General features: G+C 42.8%; 1 long non-coding RNA gene across 1 annotated transcript; it reads left to right on the forward strand.

Moving 5' to 3' along the window:
* The first annotated feature begins 3730 nt into the window (after positions 1-3730).
* LOC120860470 lies at positions 3731-15187 on the forward strand. The gene is made up of 3 exons (XR_005720332.1): positions 3731-3873; positions 5989-5998; positions 15177-15187. It is a non-coding gene; the product is annotated as an uncharacterized LOC120860470 (long non-coding RNA).
* Positions 15188-18947: the final 3760 nt, after the last annotated feature.

Here is an 18947-nt window from a genome sequence, read left to right on the forward strand (position 1 = left end):
AACATGGCTACTGGCTGTCTCACCAAAATTTATCACAAGTCCAAGCTTGTCCTGCTTGCGGCATGACAGGCCAGTAAATTGGGAGACAAGTGGTTGGGGCAAGGAATAAGGACTTTATTCAGAAAGCCATGAGACTGAGAAGATGGCAGACTCGTGTCTCAAAGAACCATATTCCCCTAGTCAGAATTCAGACTTCTTTTATACCAGAAAGGGGAGAGGGAAGGAGGTGGGTGTTTGGTTGGTGCTCCCTTCTTGGTGCAGAAATCCTTTTTTCTTTCAGCTGTCTGTATAGGTCAAGTCATGGTCAGGTCCCAGCATTCTGCCAACCTTCAACAAAACAAATATTCTCTCTTCTACAGCTTGTTTATCCAAACGTGTTCAGTTCAGTTCAGTCGCTCAGTCATGTCCAACTCTGCGACCCCATGAATCGCAGCACGCCAGGCCTCCCTGTCCATCACCATCTCCCAGAGTTCACTCAGACTCACGTCCATCGAGTCCGTGATGCCATCCAGCCATCTCATCCTCTGTCATCCCCTGCTCCTCCTGCCTCCAATCCCTCCCAGCATCAAAGTCTTTTCCAATGAGTCAACTCTTTGCATGAGGTGGCCAAAGGACTGGAGTTTCAGCTCTAGCATCATTCCTTCCAAAGAAATCCCAGGGTTGATCTCCTTCAAAATGGACTGGTTGGATCTCCTTGCAGTCCAAGGGACTCTCAAGAGTCTTCTCCAACACCACAGTTCAAAAGCATCAATTCTTTGGCGCTCAGTCTTCTTCACAGTCCAACTCTCACGTCCATACATGACCACTGGAAAAACCATAGCCTTGACTACATGGACCTTGGTCGGCAAAGTAATGTCTCTGCTTTTGAATATGCTGTCTAGGTTGGTCATAACTTTTCTTCCAATGAGTAAGTGTCTTTTAATTTCATGGCTGCAATCACCATCTGCAGTGATTTTGGAGCCCCCAAAAATAAAGTCTGACACTGTTTCCACTGTTTCCCCATCTGTTTCCCATGAAGAGATGGGACCGGATGACATGATCTTCGTTTTCTGAATGTTGAGCTTTAAGCCAACTTTTTCACTCTCCTCTTTCACTTTCGTCAAGAGGCTTTTCAGTTCCTCTTCACTTTCTGCCATAAGGGTGGTGTCATCTGCATATCTGAGGTTATTGATATTTCTCCTGGCAATCTTGATTCCAGCTTGTATTTCTTCCAGTCCAGCATTTCTCATGATGTACTCTGCATATAAGTTAAATAAGCAGGGTGACAATATACAGCCTTGATGTACTCCTTTTCCTATTTGGAACCAGTCTGTTGTTCCATGTCCAGTTCTAACTGTTGCTTCCTGGCCTACATACAGATTTCTCAAGAGGCAGGTCATGTGGTCTGGTATTCCCATCTCTTTCAGAATTTTCCACAGTTTATTGTGATCCACACAGTCACAGGCTTTGGCATAGTCCATAAAGCAGAAATAGATGTTTTTCTGGAAGTCTCTTGCTTTTTCCATGATCCAGTGGATGTTGGCAATTTGATCTCTGGTTCCTCTGCCTTTTCTGAAACCAGCTTGAACATCTGAAAGTTTACGGTTCATGTATCACTGAAGCCTGGCTTGGAGAATTTTGAGCATTACTTTACTAGCATGTGAGATGAGTGCAATTGTGTGGTAGTTTGAGCATTCTTTGACATTGCCTCTCTTTGGTATTGGAACGAAAACTGACCTTTTCCAGTCCTGTGGCCACTGCTGCGTTTCCAAATTTGCTGGCATATTGAGTGCAGCACTTTCACAGGATCATCTTCTGGAATTTGAAAGAGCTCAACTGGAATTCCATCACCTCCGCTAGCTTTGTTCATAGTGATGCTTTCTAAGGCCCACTTGACTTCACCTTCCAGGATGTCTGGCTCTAGGTGAGTGATCCAGGTCAGTCCAAATTCCCCTCAAGTTCCAACCAAGGGACATATCTGAGCTAACTTTTGTGGAGGGGGTGCGCTAAGTTACGGGGGTAATTTTGGATAAAATGGGGAAGGAGTGCTAAGGAGCTTGGGAGCTGTGGGAGGTGAGCCTTCATGGCAGACTCCTTTTTCTTGGATGTGTGTGCCCCAGACCATTTACCTAATAGGCTACCATTTAAGGCGTACATCAATCCTATACTCAAGGCAAAGTTCCTTCATGTCTGTTAGTTGGAAGAAATTTGGACACTGGGATCTTTGCCCATTTTCCTTGTCTTTTACAGGATAAATCTAGCTTTAGGATGGTATAGTAATTTAGTCTCACATTCTCAAACCAGTGTTTCCTATTCTCTAAAGGCTACTGTAGCTCTGCAGTATTACAAAAGAATCTTTAAGTGTCTTCGTCTCAGAGTCTGAGGGTATAACAGATCTATTATCAAGGACACATCTTAAGGGGATCTGTCAAGGAATTGACTGGTTGTTTTCCATCTGTAAAGCTGGCCATGTCAAAAAAAAAAAAGTTAATAGGCCTCTTTATCTCAGGGGTGGACCCCAGAGCGTCTTTCCTGATATTTATTAAGATAGGCTCAGAGACTCCTGCATTGTGGGTCAGCTCCTGGGAGGCCAGCGGCTATACTGAGGCCAGGGTGCCCTCCAATCCTGGGCGTCCTCCAACATCGGCTCCATCCTTCCCCAGATCCCCTTCCCAATCACTCCAGCAGGGCTTTTGCCTTGACCCCCCAACTGCACGTTGACCGACAACCAACAGCCAGTGAAGGTTAATGAGAACCAGCAGTGGAACAGGGGTAGTGGGCATGTCATCCTGCTATGCTGAGTGGCTGAAGGGCATGTCCCTGCTAGGTAGGGCCTGACAAAACATGGTCCACTGGAGAAGGGAATGGTAGACCACTTCAGTATTCTTGCCTTGAGAATCCCATGAACAGTATGAAAAGGTGAAAAGATGTGACACTGAAGATGAACCCCGCAGGTCCGTAGGTGTCCAGTATGCTACTAGGAAAGTGGAGAAATAGCTGCAAAAGAATGAAGAGCATAAGCCAAAGTAGAAACGATGGCTCCCTTTGGGTTGTTTCTGGTGGTGAAAGTGAAGTCTGATGCTGTAAAGAACAATATTGCATAGGAACCTGGGATGTTAGGTCCATGAATCAAACAGGATGATGTGGTCAAACAGGATGATGTGGTCAAACAGGATGATGTGGTCAAACAGGAGATGGCAAGAGTGAACATCAACATTGTAGGAATCAGTGAACTAAAATAGACAAATATGGGTGAATTTAATTCAAATGACCATTAATCTACCACTGTAGGCAAGAATCTCTCAGAAGGAATGGAGTAGCTCTCATAGTCAACACAAGAGCCTGAAATAAATGACATGGGTGCAGTCTTGAAAGTGACAGAATGATCTTAGTTCATTTCCAAGGCAAAACATTCAACATCACAGCAATCCAAGTCTATGCCCTAACGACTAATGCTAAAGAAGATGAACTTGAACAACTTTATGAAGATGTACAAGACCTCCTAGAACTAACACCAAAAAAAAAAAGATGTCATTTTCATCATAGGGGACTGGAATGCAAAAGTAGGAAGTCAAGAAACACCTGGAGCAACAGGCAAATTTGGCCTTGGAGTACGGAATGAAGCAGGGCAAAGACTGACAGAGTTTTGCCAAGAGATTGCCCTGGTCAGGGCAAACACTCTTCTTCCAACACAAGAGATGACTCTACACATGGACATCACCAGATGGTCAGTACCGAAGTCAGATTCTTTGCAGCCAAAGATGGAGAACCTCTATACAGTCAGCAAAATGAAGCCCTGGAGCTGACTGTGGAGCTGATCATCAGCTTCTTATTGCATAATTAAGGCTCAAATTAAAGAAAGTAGGGAAAAGCACTAGACCTTTCAGGTATGACGTAAGTCAAATCCCTATGATTATACAGTGGAGCTGATGAATAGATTGAAGGGACTGGATTTGGTAGACAGAGTGCCTGAAGAACTGAACGGAGGTTCATAACATTATACAGGATGTGGTGACCAAAACAATCCCCAAGAAAAAGAAATGTAAGAAGGCAAAGTGGTTGTCTGAAGAGGTCTTAGAAATATCTGAGAAAAGAAGAGAAGTGAAAAGCAAAAGAGAAAGGGAAAGATACACCCAACTGAATGCTGAGTTCCAGAGAATAACAGTGACAGATAAGAAAGCCTGCTTAAGTGAACAATGCAAAGAAATAGAGGAAAACAATAGAATGGGAAAGTCTAGAGATCTCTCCAAGAAGATTAGAGATACCAGGGGAACATTTCATGCAAAGACAGGCAAAATAAAGGACAAAAACGGCAAGGACCTAACAGAAGCAGAAGAGGTGACAAGAATACAGAGAACTGAACGTAAAAGCCCTTAATGAGGCGGATAACCTTGATGGTGTAGTCACTCACCTAGAGCCAGGCATCCTGAAGTGTGAAGTCAAGTGAGCCTTAGAAAGCATTAGTGGAGCAAAGCTAGTGGAGGTGATGGAATTCCAGCTGAGCTATTTGAAATTCTAAAAGATGATGCTGTTAAAGTGCTTCACTCAATATGTTAACAAATCTGGAAAAACTCAGCAATGGCCATAGGACTGGAAAAGGTCAGTTTTCTTTCCCATCCCAAAGAAAGGCAAGAATGTTCAAATTACCATACAGTTGCACTCATTTCACATGCCACCAAGATTATATTATGCTCAAAATCCTTCAAGCTAGGTTTCAGCAGTACATGAACTAAGAACTTTCACATCTACAAGTGGGATTTAGAAAAGGCAGAGGAACCAGAGATCAAATTGCCAACATTTGCTGGATCAAAGAAAACGCAAAAGAATTACAGAAAAAGACTACTTCTGCTTCATTGACTATGTTGAAGCCTTTGACTGTGTAGGTCACAACAAACTGTGGAATATTATTAAAGAGATGGGAAAACCAGGCCACATTACCTGACTCCTTAGAAACCTGTATGCAGGACAAGAAACAACAGTTAGAACTGAACATGGAACAATGGACTGGTTCAAATTGGGAAAGGAGTATGCCAAGGCTGTATATTGTCACCCTGCTTAATTAACTTATATGCAGAGTACATCATATGAAATGCTGAGCTGGAGGACTCAAGTGGAATCAAGATTGCTGGGAGAAATATCAACAACCTCAGATATGCAGATGATACCACTTTAATGGCAGGAAGCAAAAAACTAAGCCTCTTGATGAAGGTGCAAGAGGAGAGTGAAAAAGGTGGCTTAAAACTCAACATTCAAAAAAGATCATGGCATCTGGTCCCATCTTTCATGGTAAATAGATGGGGAAACAGTGGAAACTGTCAGGTGTTATTTCTTGGACTCCAAAATCAATGCAGAAAATGACTGCAGCCATCAAATTAAAAGACACTTGCTCTTGGACAGAAAGCTATGACAAACCTAGACAGTGGTTTAAAAAGCAGAGACATCACGTTGCTGACCAAAGCCCATATAGTCAAAGCTGTGAGTTTTCCAGTAGTCATGTATGGATGTGAGAGTTGAACCATAAAGAAGGTTCAGCACCAAAGAATTGATGTTTTCGAACTGTGATGCTGCAGAACTCTTGAGAGTCCCTTGGACAGCAGGGAAGGTCCATCCAGTCAATCCAAAAGGAAATCAATCCTGAATATTTATTGGAAGGACTGGTGCTACAGCTCCAATATTTTGGCCACCTGATGCGAAGAGCTGACCCATTGGAAAAGACCCTGATGCTGGTAAAGATTTGAGTGCAAGGGGAGAAGGGAGCAACAAAGGATGAGATGGTTGCATGGCATCACTGATTTAATGGACATGAGTCTGAGAAAACTCTGGGAGTGAAGGCCAGGGAAGCCTGGAGTGCTGCAGTTCATGAGGTCGCAGAGTCTGACAGAACTTAGGGACTGAACAACAACAGAGACCTTGGATGGGTCTCTTGGAATAAGGACTGGCAAGTAGACAGCTGGTATCCCAGATCAGATGCACATGACTGTGAGAGTGCCCCAGAGCCTCTCCAGCCAGCTATGTCAGAGTCTAGGTGTCCCTAGGTCTCCTGATGGCTCTGTGCTGTGCCTCATGGGAAGGGATCTGAAGTCTGCTGCCTTAATAAGGGTTGCATCCTGAGAGCCAGGCTTTCTCAGGTCAAGATGCAGATCGCAAGGCAGGGCTGTGATGCTCCTTGGGACCCCCTTTACAGAGTTGGGTGTCCCCAGGGACTCTAGCATGGAGGAAGGGTGGATGTCCGGTAAGCCTGAGCAGAGACAGAGGCTGGATTCATTGTCATTTTGTCCACCCTGGTATGGGAATAGCATGATGTAGAGACATCCAAGTCTGTGCCCTGAGACTGGGAGGCTGGCTAAATAACCATAAGTCTAATTCTTGCATTGCCCTGAGGGAATGTGAGTTCTTGGTTTCCTCTCTCAATCCCCTGTAGTAACAGGGTATTCCCAGTGGTGAATGATTTCCTATTATGGACCCATTCTAGGTAATAACGGAAGTAATGGTAAAGGTGAGAGAATTGTCTGACCCTGTGTTCAGTTGAGTTCAGTCGCTCAGTCATGTCTGCCTCTTTGTGACCCCATGGACTGTAGCACGCCAGGCTTCCCTGTTTATCACCAACTTCCAGAGTTTACTCAAACTCAAGTCCATTGAGTCGGTAATGCCAACAGCCATCTCATCCTCTGTCATCCCCTTCTCCTCCTGCCTTCAATCTTTCCCAGCATCAGGGTCTTTTCAAATGAGTCAGTTCTTCACATCAGGTGGCCAAAGCATTGGAGTTTCAGCTTCAGCATCAGTCCTTCAAATGAATATTGGACAGGACTCACAGAAGGGGCATATCCTCCAGAAATAGGAAGCTGACCCTCCAACCACTTTGGAGAGAGTAGCATAGATAGAAGGGAACAGGAGGATGGGAGGAGAAAGCAGTATGAAAGACATGGTAAGGAGTCTGCCTCATAGTCCTACCGGGAAGGCAGTGGCCAAGAGGAAATGGGCTCAGTGTTTTGCTTGAACCAGTATGTGCCTGAGTTTCACAGAAGTTGTCTTGCTTGAGGAGAAGTGTAATAACTGTCTGGTCCATTCTGTGACATCCTTATCCTGCCATGCAAGTCTTCAAGCAGCAGGTGCCCTAAAGGCTTGTGTGTGCCTCCCCGTGCCCACACAGTTTTAACTGGCCTGTTCCACAGCACAAGGGAGGTAGAGGAAAGAGAAGCTGTCACCTGCCTGGGAAGCAGCAATTGGGGCACAGTGGGCAGTAATGCCTGTAGAGCAAGCCAGGGGGTAACCCTGGCCAGAGCTCCTCAACTGCTTCCACAGCCACTCACCTGTTCACAGAGGGTTCAAGGAGACAAGAAATGAGAAATTGTAGAGGAGGCTCTAGAGGGAGTCAAGGTCCTTCCAACCATAGGGGGTGAGGACACTTAACTGAAGGAGGTCTTGGATCCAAGTCACAGCACCAAAATGTTGGCTTGGTTCCCTTGGTTCTTGTCTTGTCGCAGCAAAGAATTGAAATGGATAGCTCAAAAGGCAAGATTTATTGAGCAAGCAGTAAGCAGTACATTCTCAAGATATGAGAGCAACCAACCCCCACAGGAGTGTCCTGCCCCAATTTCCCTTTTTATATCCTTTGTTTCCTCCCCTGGGTGGTCCCTGTGGCCTGATTGGATGTGCTCTGTGCAAATGAGGTATGAGCCCAAGACCAATCAGGGAAGATGTGCTGGGTGAGTTTTCCTGCCAGAAATCTTCAGTTAGGCTCCTGGTTCTCCTTTTTTCCCAAGGTTTTTCCCTTTGTTCTCCCTCCAATGTGTGATCTCCTAGCTGCTGCTTTTTCTGACCCCTTTCTTCCTACTCTTAACTGCCTAACATAACCACGCCCCTGCCCCTGTAAAAGAGTTTTGTTGAATGCTTTGAGAACGTTTAGGGTTTTTGAGACATGAGTTACCTGTCTCCTTGCATGGACCTGACCTTTCTCTGCTCCAGACTCCAACGTTTTGGTTTGTTTTGCTTCACTGTGCATTGGGCACACAGACTTCGATTTGGTGACATGGTGACTGTGTTGGTGAAGGGGATGAGTGTGCAGATAGGCACTCAGTCCTGTGAACTGCAACCCCGGGAGAGTGAGACCGTGGGGTTCATGGTGGTGCTGACCATTGGTGAAGCAACTGGGCTAATGGCTGTGTGTTAATAGCCCCAAGCTCACCCCTCTCCCATCATAGCCTTCTTGCCCCTGTTACAGTCCTTCTTCTTTCATGAAGATGGGGTGTGGGCTGCCCAGAGATGACTCCCAGAAGTGGCTGGTCCTGAATTTGCCTGCTCTAGACCTCCTGGTAAATTACCAAAGTTGCTGGGTTTGGGAGTTGAACCAACCTTTATAGCATCTGTAAAGGTTTTAACTCAGAGGTTTCCTGAAGCAAGAACCCTGGTAAATCAGGACACAGCGGGAAAGCATTTTTCCATGTGAAGTGTCTCCAGCCAAGTGAGCTGACTGTGGGGCTGTCACTGATGTGTGAGTGCCTGGTTACCAGGGTTCCGAGTTCTGCTGGACTGTATTGTCAAGGAAGTGACTTCACTTCCTGGGGGCCCCTTACTTGAATCCCTTCCTCAGACACCTCTGCACACAGCCCTCTGGGGTTGTTCACTCCTTCTCGATGCAGCCCCATGTCTCAAACAGTTACACCACGCAGCCCTTTTCACAGCTCCCAGGAAAGGTCTGTGTGCAGTTCTGAGAAGGCAGACCTGGGTGCAGACTCAGCTCCCCATTCTTACCTGTTCTACATACTGGATACATCCTTGTGTTTCTCAGGACCTTTCTGTTTCCCCACTTGCACACTGGAGGCTGCTGTGGCATATACTTCTAAGGATGTCCTCAGGGATAGGTGGAATAACATCTGTAAAAGTGGAGGAGTAGCATCACAGGTTTGCAGCACCTCCAACCCCTTTTTCCTTTCTCTTATAATCTCCCCTTTGTCTGTTCCTCTTCTGACACCACACCACAGTCTAAATGTCTAATGTCACTGTGTGTGTATTTGCCAGTGTTCACTCCCTGAATGCCCAGTAGAAAGTTCTCCCCCAGTAGGGAGAAAAGGGCAAGAACTTTTTAAGATGTCAGGGTTTCTCATTACCAAAATAGCCCCTGTGGGAGAAGTCTGAGCCTGGCCTAGAATGTCATCAGTCAGTCAGTTCAGTCGCTCAGTCATGTCTGACTCTTTGTGACCCCATGGACTGCAGCACGCCAGGCCTCCCTGTCCATCACCAACTCCTGGAGTCCACCCAAACTCATGTCCATTGAGTCAGTGATGTCATCCAACCATCTCATCTGTTTTCCCCTTCTCCTGCCTTTGATCTTTCCCAGCATCAGGGTCTTTTCAAATGAGTCAGTTCTTTGCATCAGGTGGCCAAAGTATTGGAGTTTCAGCTTCAACATGAGTCCTTCCAATGTATATTCAGGACTGATTTCCTTTAGGATGGACTGGTTGAATATCCTTGCTGTCCAAGCGACTCTCAAGAGTCTGCTCCAACACCACAGTTCAAAAGCATTGATTCTTTGGTGCTCAGCTTTCTTTATAGTCCAACTCTCACATCCATACATGACAACTGAAAAACCATAGCTTTGACTAGACGGACCTTTGTTGGGAAAGTAACGTCTCTGCTTTTTAATATGCTCTCTAGGTTGGTCATAACTTTTCTTCCAAGGAGTAAGTGTCTTTTAATTTCTTGGCTGCACTCACCATCTGCAGTGATTTTGGAGCCCCTCAAAATAGTCTGCCACTGTTTCCACTGTTTCTCTATTTGCCTGAAAGAGATGGGACTGGATGCCATGATCTTTATTTTCTGAATGTTGAGCTTTAAGCCAGCTTTTTCACTCTCCTCTTTCACTCTCATCAAGAGGCTTTTTAGTTCTTCCTCACTTTCTGCCGTAAGGGTGATGTCATCTGCACACCTGAGGTTATTGGTATTTTTCCCAGCAATCTAGATTCCAACTTGTGCTTCATCCAGCCTAGCCTTTCTCATGATATACTCTGCATATAATTTAAATAAGCACAGTGACGATATACAGCCTTGACGTACTCCTTTTCCTATTTGGAACCAGTCTGTTGTTTCATGTCCAGTTCTAACTGTTGCCTCCTGACCTGCATACAGATTTTTCAAGAGGCAGGTCAGGTGTTCTGGTATTCCCATCCCTTTCAGAATTTTCCAGTTTATTGTGACCCACACAGTTAAACTGCTAGAAGGTCATAGCACACTCTTATTCTTGGACCCTGTCTGTCATGTGCCCCGCGCCAAACTCTGTCTCTCTACGGTCTTCATTTCAACTCTCCAATGAGAGAGATATTCAGAACTACAAAAACTAAACTCAGCATAGAGCTGTCCCTGGATCCCTCTTCCCTGGTTGTGGTGTGGACAGGGGTTCAATCAAGGTTCCCATAACATAGGCTTCTCCTAGGAAAAGAAGTTGTCAAATACCCATCTAAGCTACAAAATACTGTCCCTCATCCTCATGCCATCTATATATCTGCTCTAACCAGCACAGCCTTTTCCAGAGCCCCCAAAAGAACCTGGGTGCATCCAGGCCCCAGCTTTGAGGACACAGAGTTGGGATTGTACCTGGATCTGCCTTTTGCCAGTCTCTGGTTCTGGGTAAGGCAGTAAGCCTCTAAGGGCCTACCCCTTCTCCAGTCATGGGGGGACACTCTGTGGCCCCCATGTCCTGGTGGATACATCCTTGTGTCACCTCTTACTTTTTAATGTGGACTGGTCTTAGTATCTTATTCTGTTCCATAGAAGATGGCATAATGACACAAGGTCACTTCCAAGATTTGGTTGTCAGCAGTGTCTAAGCTCCTGTTCACCTTGTCTTGCTCTCTTTGTCTTCCTTTTTGTCTCCCCTTCTGTCTCTCTCTCCTGCTCTTTATCTGGTCCCTTGCTATCTGTAGAGGTCCATAGGGCCCAGAACTTGAGGAAATCGTGAGACAGAGGAGAACTCAGAACTTCAGTCCAGACTGAATCTTTACACTACCCTTCAGTGAGGTCAAATCCTGACTCAGTTTTATTCACAGCCCTGTAAACCTCTTGGGAGATACTACAGAACCAGCCAGCTGAGCCACGCTCTATTCTTGGTCCCAGAAACCTGAGGTAATAACTGTTTGTTGCTTAAGCCACCAGGTTTGGGAAATGTTGTCCCCCAGCAATAGATCACTAATCCAGTCATCACATACCTAGACCATGGTTTCCCCATACTCTTGTCCCCTTCTCTCTGCCCAAGGCCCCTTCAAGCCACACTGATCTTACTAAACTCATCTTAGGCCAAACACATTCTGGTTCCATGTCTCTACACAGCTGTGCATTTTTCTCTGCTAAACATCTCCAGACCTGTGGCTGACTGGCTGTTTCTTGTCATACTGCTAGAAATATTAATAGAAATGTCACTCTTGTCAAAGTGTCTTGCACAGAACACTCATATAACCATTTTAAATATGTATATATATTTTCCTTTTAAAAATCATGTTTATAGAAAAAAATATTCACCATATTGCACAAAATTAAAACAACAAAGTCCCCACTGATCTCCTTCAATATGTAAGGCAGTAGTTTATTTTTTTTATTTTTATTTTTTAAAAATTTATTTATTTTAATTGTAGGTAATTACTTAACAGTATTGTAGTGGTTTTGCCATACACTGACATGAATCAGCCATGGGTGTACAAGTGTTCCCCATGCTGAACCCCCCATTCCACCTCCCTCCCCATCCCACCCCTCTGGGTCATCCCAGTGCACCAGCCCTGAGCACCCTGTACCATGCATTGAAACTGGACTGGCGATCTGTTTCACCTATGACAATATATATGTTTCAATGCTATTCTCTCAAATCATCTCACCCTCGTCTTCTCCCACAGAGTCCAAAAGACTGTTCTATATATCTGTGTCTCTTTTGCTGTCTCACATATTGGGTTATCATTACCATCTTTCTAAATTCCATATACATGCATTAGTATACTGTATTGATGTTTTTCTTTCTGACTTACTTCACTCTGTATAATAGACTCCAGTTTCATCTACCTCATTAGAACTGATTCAAATGTATTCCTTTTAACGGCTATGTAATATTCCATTGTGTATATGCACCACATCTTTCTTATCCATTCGTCTGCTGATGGACATCTAGGTTGCTTCCATGTCCTGGCTATTATAAACAGTGCTGCAATGAACATTGGGGTACACGTGTTTATTTCAATTCTGGTTTCCTCAGTGTGTATGCCCAGCAGTGGGATTCCTGGGTCATATGGCAGTTCTATTTCCAGTTTTTTAAGGAAATCACCACACTGTTCTCCATAGTGGCTGTACCAGTTTGCATTCCTACCAACAGTGTAAGAGGGTTCCCTTTTCTCCACACCCTCTCCAGCATTTATTGTTTGTAGACTTTTGGATAGTAGCCATTCTGACCTGCATGAAATGGTACCTCATTGTGCTTTTGATTTGCATTTCTTTGATAATGAGTGATGTTGAACATCTATCTTTTCATGTGTTTGTTAGCCATCTCTATGTCTTCTTTGGAGAAATGTCTGTTTAGTTCTTTGGCCCACTTTTTTTATTGGGTCGTTTATTTTTTCTGGAATTGAGCTGTAGGAGTTGCTTGTATATACTTGAGATTAAGTCTTTGTCAGTTGCTTCATTTGCTATTATTTTCTCCCATTCTGAAGGCTGTCTTTTCACCTTGCTTATAGTTTCCTTCATTGTGCAAAAAGCTTTTAAGTTCAATTAGGTTCCATTTGTTTATTTTTGCTTTTATTTCCATTACTCTGGAAGGTGGGTCATAGAGGTGATTTGCCCCTTCTTCTCCTGCCATCAGTCTTTCCCAGGATCAGGGTCTGTGATTTATGTCGGAGAGTGTTTTGCCTATGTTTTCCTCTAGGAGTTTTATAGTCTCTGGTCTTACATTTAGATCTTTAATCCATTTTGAGTTTATTTTTGTGTATGGTGTTAGAAAGCGTTCTAGTTTCATTGTTTTACAAGTGGTTGACCCATTTTCCCAGCACCATTTAAAAAATAGATTGTCTTTTCTCCATTGTGTATTCTTGCCTCCTTTGTCAAAATAAGGTGTCCACAAGTGTGTGGATTTATCTCTGGGATTTCTAATTTGTTCCATTGATCTATATTTCTGTCTTTGTGCCAGTACCACACTGTCTTGATGACTGTAGCTTTGTAGTATAGCCTGAAGTCTGGCAGGTTGATTCCTCCAGTTCCATTCTTCTTTCTCAAGGTTGCTTTGGCTATTCTAGATTTTTTTGTATTTCCATACAAATTGTGAAATTATTTGTTCTACTTCTGTGAAAAATACCCTTGGTAGCTTGATAGGGATTGCATTGAATCTATAGATTGCTTTGGGTAGTATACTCATTTTCACTGTATTGATTCTTCCAATCCATGACCATGGTATATTTCTCCATCTATTTGTGTCCTCTTTGATTTCTTTCACCAGTGTTTTATAGTTTTCTATATATAGGCCTTTAGTTTCTTTAGGTAGATATATTCCTAAATATTTTATTCTTTTTGTTGCAATGGTGAGTGGAATTGTTTTCTTAATTTCTCTTTCTGTTGTCTCATTGTTAGTGTATAGGAATGCAAAGGATTTCTGTGTGTTAATTTTATGTCCTGCAACTTTACTGTATTCATTAATCTAGTAATTTTCTGGTGGAGTCTTTAGGGGTTTCTATGTAGAAGATCATGTCATCTGCAAACAGTGAGAGTTTTACTTCTTTTCCAATTTGGATTCCTTTTATTTCTTCTTCTGCTCTTATTGCTGTGGCAAAAACTTCCAAAACTATGTTGAATAGTAGTGGTGAGAGTGGGCACCCTTGTCTTGTTCCTGACTTTAGGGGAAATTCTTTCAATTTTTCAGCATTGAGGATAATGTTTGCTGTGGGTTTGTCATATATAGCTTTTATTATGTTTGAGGTATGTTTTTTCTATTCCTGCTTTCTGGAGGGTTTTTATCATAAAGGGATGTTGAATTTTGTCAAAGGTTTTCTCTGCATCTATTGAGATAATCGTATGGTTTTTATCTTTCAATTTGTTAATGTGGTGTATCACATTGATTGCTTTGTGCATATTGAAGAATTCTTGCATCCCTGGGATAAAGCCCAGTTGCTCATGATGTATAATCTTTTTAATACATTGTTGGATTCTGTTTGCTAGAATTTTGTTAAGAATTTTGCTTCTATGTTCATCAGTGATATTGGCCTGTAGTTTTCTTTTTTTTGTGGCATCTTTGTCTAGTTTTGGTATTAAGGTGATGGTGGCCTCATAGAATGAGTTTGGAAGTTTACCTTCCTCTGCAACTTTCTGGAAGAGTTTGAGTAGGATAGATGTTAGCTCTTCTCTAAATTTTTGGTGGAATTCAGTTGTGAAGCTGTTTGGTACTGGGCTTTTGTTTGCTGGAAGATTTCTGATTACAGTTTCAATTTCTGGGCTTGTGTTAAGATTTTCTATTTCTTCCTGGTTCAGTTTTGGAAAGTTGTACTTTTCTAAGAATTTATCCATTTATTTCAAGTTGTTTGGTTTGGTGGGCATTTATCATGTTCCTTTACCTGCTGAATATTTCTCTGCCTTTTCATCTTGTTTAGATTGCTGTGTTTGGGGTGGCCTTTCTGTATTTTGGCAGTTTGTGGTTCCTCTTTATTGTGGAGGTTCCTTGCTGTGGGTGGGGTTGGACGGGTGGCTTGTCAAGGTTTCCTAGTTAGGGAAGCTTGTGTCGGTGTCCACTAGTGAGTTTTGAGATGTCAGTGGGTTTGGTGTGACTGTGGGTACCCTGTATATTGAAGCTTAGGGCTATGTTCCTGTATTTCTGGTGAATTAGCATGGTATGTCTTGCTCTGGAACTTGTTGGCTCTTGGCCAACACTCAAGAGCCAATAGAATTGGCCTCATAGAATGAGTTTGGAAGATTACCTTCCTCTGCAATTTTCTGGAAGAGTTTGAGTAGGATAGGTGTTAGCTCTTCCCTAAATTTTTGGTAGAATTCATCTGTGGAGCCGTCTGGTCCTGGGGTTTTGTTTGTTGGAAGATTTCAGATTATGGTTTCGATTTCTGTGCTTGATGTGTCTGTTAAGATTTTCTATTTCTTCCTGGATCAGTTTTGGAAAGTTATACTTTTTAAAGAATTTGTCCATTTCTTCCAAGTTGTCCATTTGATTGGTATATAGTTGCTGATAGTAGTCTCTTGTGATCCTTTGCATCTCTTTGTTGTCTGTTGTGATTTCTCCATTTTCATTTCTAATTTTGTTGATTTGATTCTTCTCCCTTTGTTTCTTGATGAGTCTGGCTAATGGTTTGTCTATTTTATTTATCCTCCTGAAGACCAGCTTTTAGCTTTGTTTATTTTTGATATGGTCTCTTTTGTTTCTTTTGCATTTATTTCTGCCCTAATTTTTGTGATTTCTTTCCTTCTACTAACCTTGAGGTTCTTCATTTCTTCCTTTTATAGTTGCTTTAGGTGTAGAATTAGGTTATTTATTTGATTTCTCTCCTGTTTCTTGAGGTAGGCTTGTATTGCTATGAATCTTCACCTTAGCACTGCTTTTACTGAATCCCATAGGTTTTGGGTTGTTGTGTTTTCAGTTTCATTTGTTTCTATGCATATTTTGATTTCATTTTTTATTTCTTCTGTGATTTGTTGGTTATTCAGAAGTGTGTTGTTTAGCCTCTATGTTTGTATTTTTCATAGTTTTTTTTTTTCCTGTAGTTGACATCTAATCTTGTGATCAAAAAAGATGCTTGTTCACTTCAGTTCAGTCACTCAGTCATGTCCAACGCTTTGAGACCCCAAAAGCTGCAGCATGCCAGGCCTCCCTGTCCAACACCAACTCCTGGAGCCCACCCAAACTCATGTCCATTGAGTCGGTGATGCTATCCAACCATCTCATCCTCTGTCATCCCCTTCTCCTCCTGCCCTCAATCTTTCCCAGCATCAGGGTCTTTTCAAATGAGACAGCTCTTTGCATAAGGTGGCCAAAGTATTGGAGTTTCAGCTTCAACATTAGTCCTTCCATGAACACCCAGGATTGATCTTCTTTAGGATGGGCTGGTTGGATCTCTTTGCAGTCCAAGGGACTCTCAAGAGTCTTCTCCAACACCACAGTTCAAAAGCATCAATTCTTCTGTGCTCAGTTTTCTTTATAGTGCAACTCTCACATCCATACATGACCACAGGAAAAACCATAGCCTTGACCAGATGGACCTTTGTTGGCAAAGTAATGTCTCTGCGTTTGAATATGCTGTCTAGGTTGGTCATAACTTTCCTTCCAAGGAGTAAGCATCTTTTAATTTCATGGCTGCAATCACCATCTTCAGTGATTTTGGAGCCCCCAAAAATAAAGTCAGCCAGTGTTTCCACTGTTTCCCCATCTATTTCCCATGGAGTGATGGGACCGGATGCCATGATCTTTGTTTTCTGAATGTTGAGCTTTCAGCCAACTTTTTCACTCTCCTATTTCACTTTCATCAAGAGGCTCTTTAGTTCCTCTTTACTTTCAGCCATAAGGGGGGGGGTGTCATCTGCATATCTGAGATTATTGATATTTCTCCCAGCAGTCTTGATTCCAGCTTGAGCTTTGTCCAGCCCAGCATTTCTCATATTGTAGTCTACATAGAAGTTAAATAAGCATGGTGATGATATATAGCCTTGATGTACTCCTTTTCCTATTTGGAACCAGTCTCTTGTTCCATATTTCGTTCTAACTGTTGCTTCCTGATCTGCATACAGATTTCTCAAGAGACAGGTCAGCTGGTCTGGTATTCCCTTCTCTTTCAGAATTTTCCACTGTTTATTGTGATCCACACAGTGAAAGGCTATGGCATAGTCAATAAAGCAGAAATAGATGTTTTTCTGGAACTCTCTTGCTTTTTTGATGATCCAGTGGATGCTGGCAGTTTGATCTCTGCTTCCCCTGCCTTTTCTAAAATCACCTTGAATATCTGGAAGTTCATGGTTCACGTATTTCTGAAGCCTGGCTTGGAGAATTTTGAGCATTACTTTACTAGCATGTGAGACGAGTGCAATTGTGCAGTAGTTTGAGCAATCTTTTGCATTGCCTTTCTTTGGGATCAGAATGAAAACTGACCTTTTCCAGTCCTGTGGCCACTGCTGAATTTTCCAAATTTGCTGGCATATTGAGAGCAACACTTTCACAGCATCATCTTTGGGGATTTGAAATAGCTCAATTGGAATCCCATTCCCTCCACTAGCTTTGTTCGTAGTGATGCTTTCTAAGGCCCACTTGACTTCACCTTCCAGGATGTCTGGCTTTAAGTGAGCGATCACACCATTGTGATTAACTGGGTCATGGAGATCTTTTTTGTACAGTTCTTCTGTGTATTCTTGCCACCTCTTCTTAATATCTTCTCCTTCTGTCAGGTCTGTACCATTTCTGACCTTTATTGAGCCCATCCTTGCATGAAATGTTCCGTTGGTATTTCTAATTGTCTTGAAGAGATCTCTAGTCTTCCCCATTCTATTGTTTTCCTCTATTTCTTTGCATTGATTGCTGAGAAAGGCTTTCTTTTCTCTCCTTGCTGTTCCTTGTAACTCTGCTTTCAAATGGGTATATCTTTCCTTTTCTCCTTTGCTTTTCACTTTTCTTCTATTCACAGCTATTTGTAAGGCCTCCTCAGACAGCCATTTTGCTTTTTTGCATTTCTTTTCCATGGGGATGGTCTTGATCCCTGTCTCCTGTTCAGTGTTGTGAACCTCTGTCCATAGTTCATCAGGCACTCTATCAGATCTAGTCCCTTAAATCTATTTCTCACTTCCACTGTATAATCATAAGGGATTTGAGTTAGGTCATATCTGGATGGTCTAGTGGTTTTCCCCACTTTCTTCAATTTAAGTCTGAATTTGGCAATAAAGAGTTCATGATCTGAACCACAGTCAGCTCCTGGTCTTGTTTTTTTCTAACTGTATAGAGCTTCTCCATCTTCGGCTGCAAAGAATATAATCAATCTGATTTCGGTGTTGGCCATCTGGTGATGTCCATGTTTAAAGTGTTCTTTTGTGTTGTTGGAAGAGGGTGTTTGCTATGACCAGTGCATTGTCTTGGCAAAACTCTATTAACCTTTGACCTGCTTCATTCTGTATTCCAAGGCCAAATTTGCCTGTTACTCTAGGTGTTTCCTGACTTGTCTCTTTTGCATTCCAGTCCCCTGTAATGAAAAGGACATCTTTTTTTGGGTGTTAGCTCTAAAAGGTTTTATAGGTCTTCACAGAACTGTTCAACTTCAGCTTCTTCAGTGTTACTGGTCGGGGCATAGACTTGGATTATCATGATATTGAATGGTATGCCTTGGAAACGAACAGAGTTTATTCTGTAGTTTTTGAGATTGCATCCAAGTACTGCATTTTGGACTTTTTTGTTGACTATGATGGCTACTCCATTTCTTCTAAGGGATTCCTGCCCACAATAGTAGATAAAATGGTCATCTGATTTAAATTCACCCAATTCCAGTCCATATTAGTTTGCTGATTCCTAGAATGTCGACGTTCACTCTTGCCATCTCCTATTTGACCACTTCCAATTTGCCTTTATTCATGGGTCTAACATTCCAGGTTCCTATGCAGTATTGCTCTTTACAGCATTGGACCTTGCTTCTATCACCAATCACATCCACAACCGGGTGTTGTTTTCGTTTTGGCACCATCCCTTCATTCTTTCTTAAGTTATTTCTCCACTGCTCTCCAGTATCATATTGGGCACCTATTGACCTGGGGAATTCATCTTTCAGTGTCCTATCTTTTTGCCTTTTCATACTGTTCATGGGGTTTTCAATGCAAGAATACTGAAATGGTTTGCCATTCCCTTCTCCAGTGGATCACATTCTGTCAGACCTCTTCACCATGACCAGTCCATCTTGGGTGGCCCCACATGGCATGGCCTAGTTTCATCGAGTTAGACAAGGCTGTGGTCCCTGTGATCAGATTGGCTAGTTTTCTGT

The sequence above is a fragment of the Oryx dammah genome, unplaced genomic scaffold (genome assembly GCF_014754425.2).
Source record: "Oryx dammah isolate SB20612 unplaced genomic scaffold, SCBI_Odam_1.1 HiC_scaffold_11077, whole genome shotgun sequence".
NCBI lineage: Eukaryota > Metazoa > Chordata > Mammalia > Artiodactyla > Bovidae > Oryx > Oryx dammah.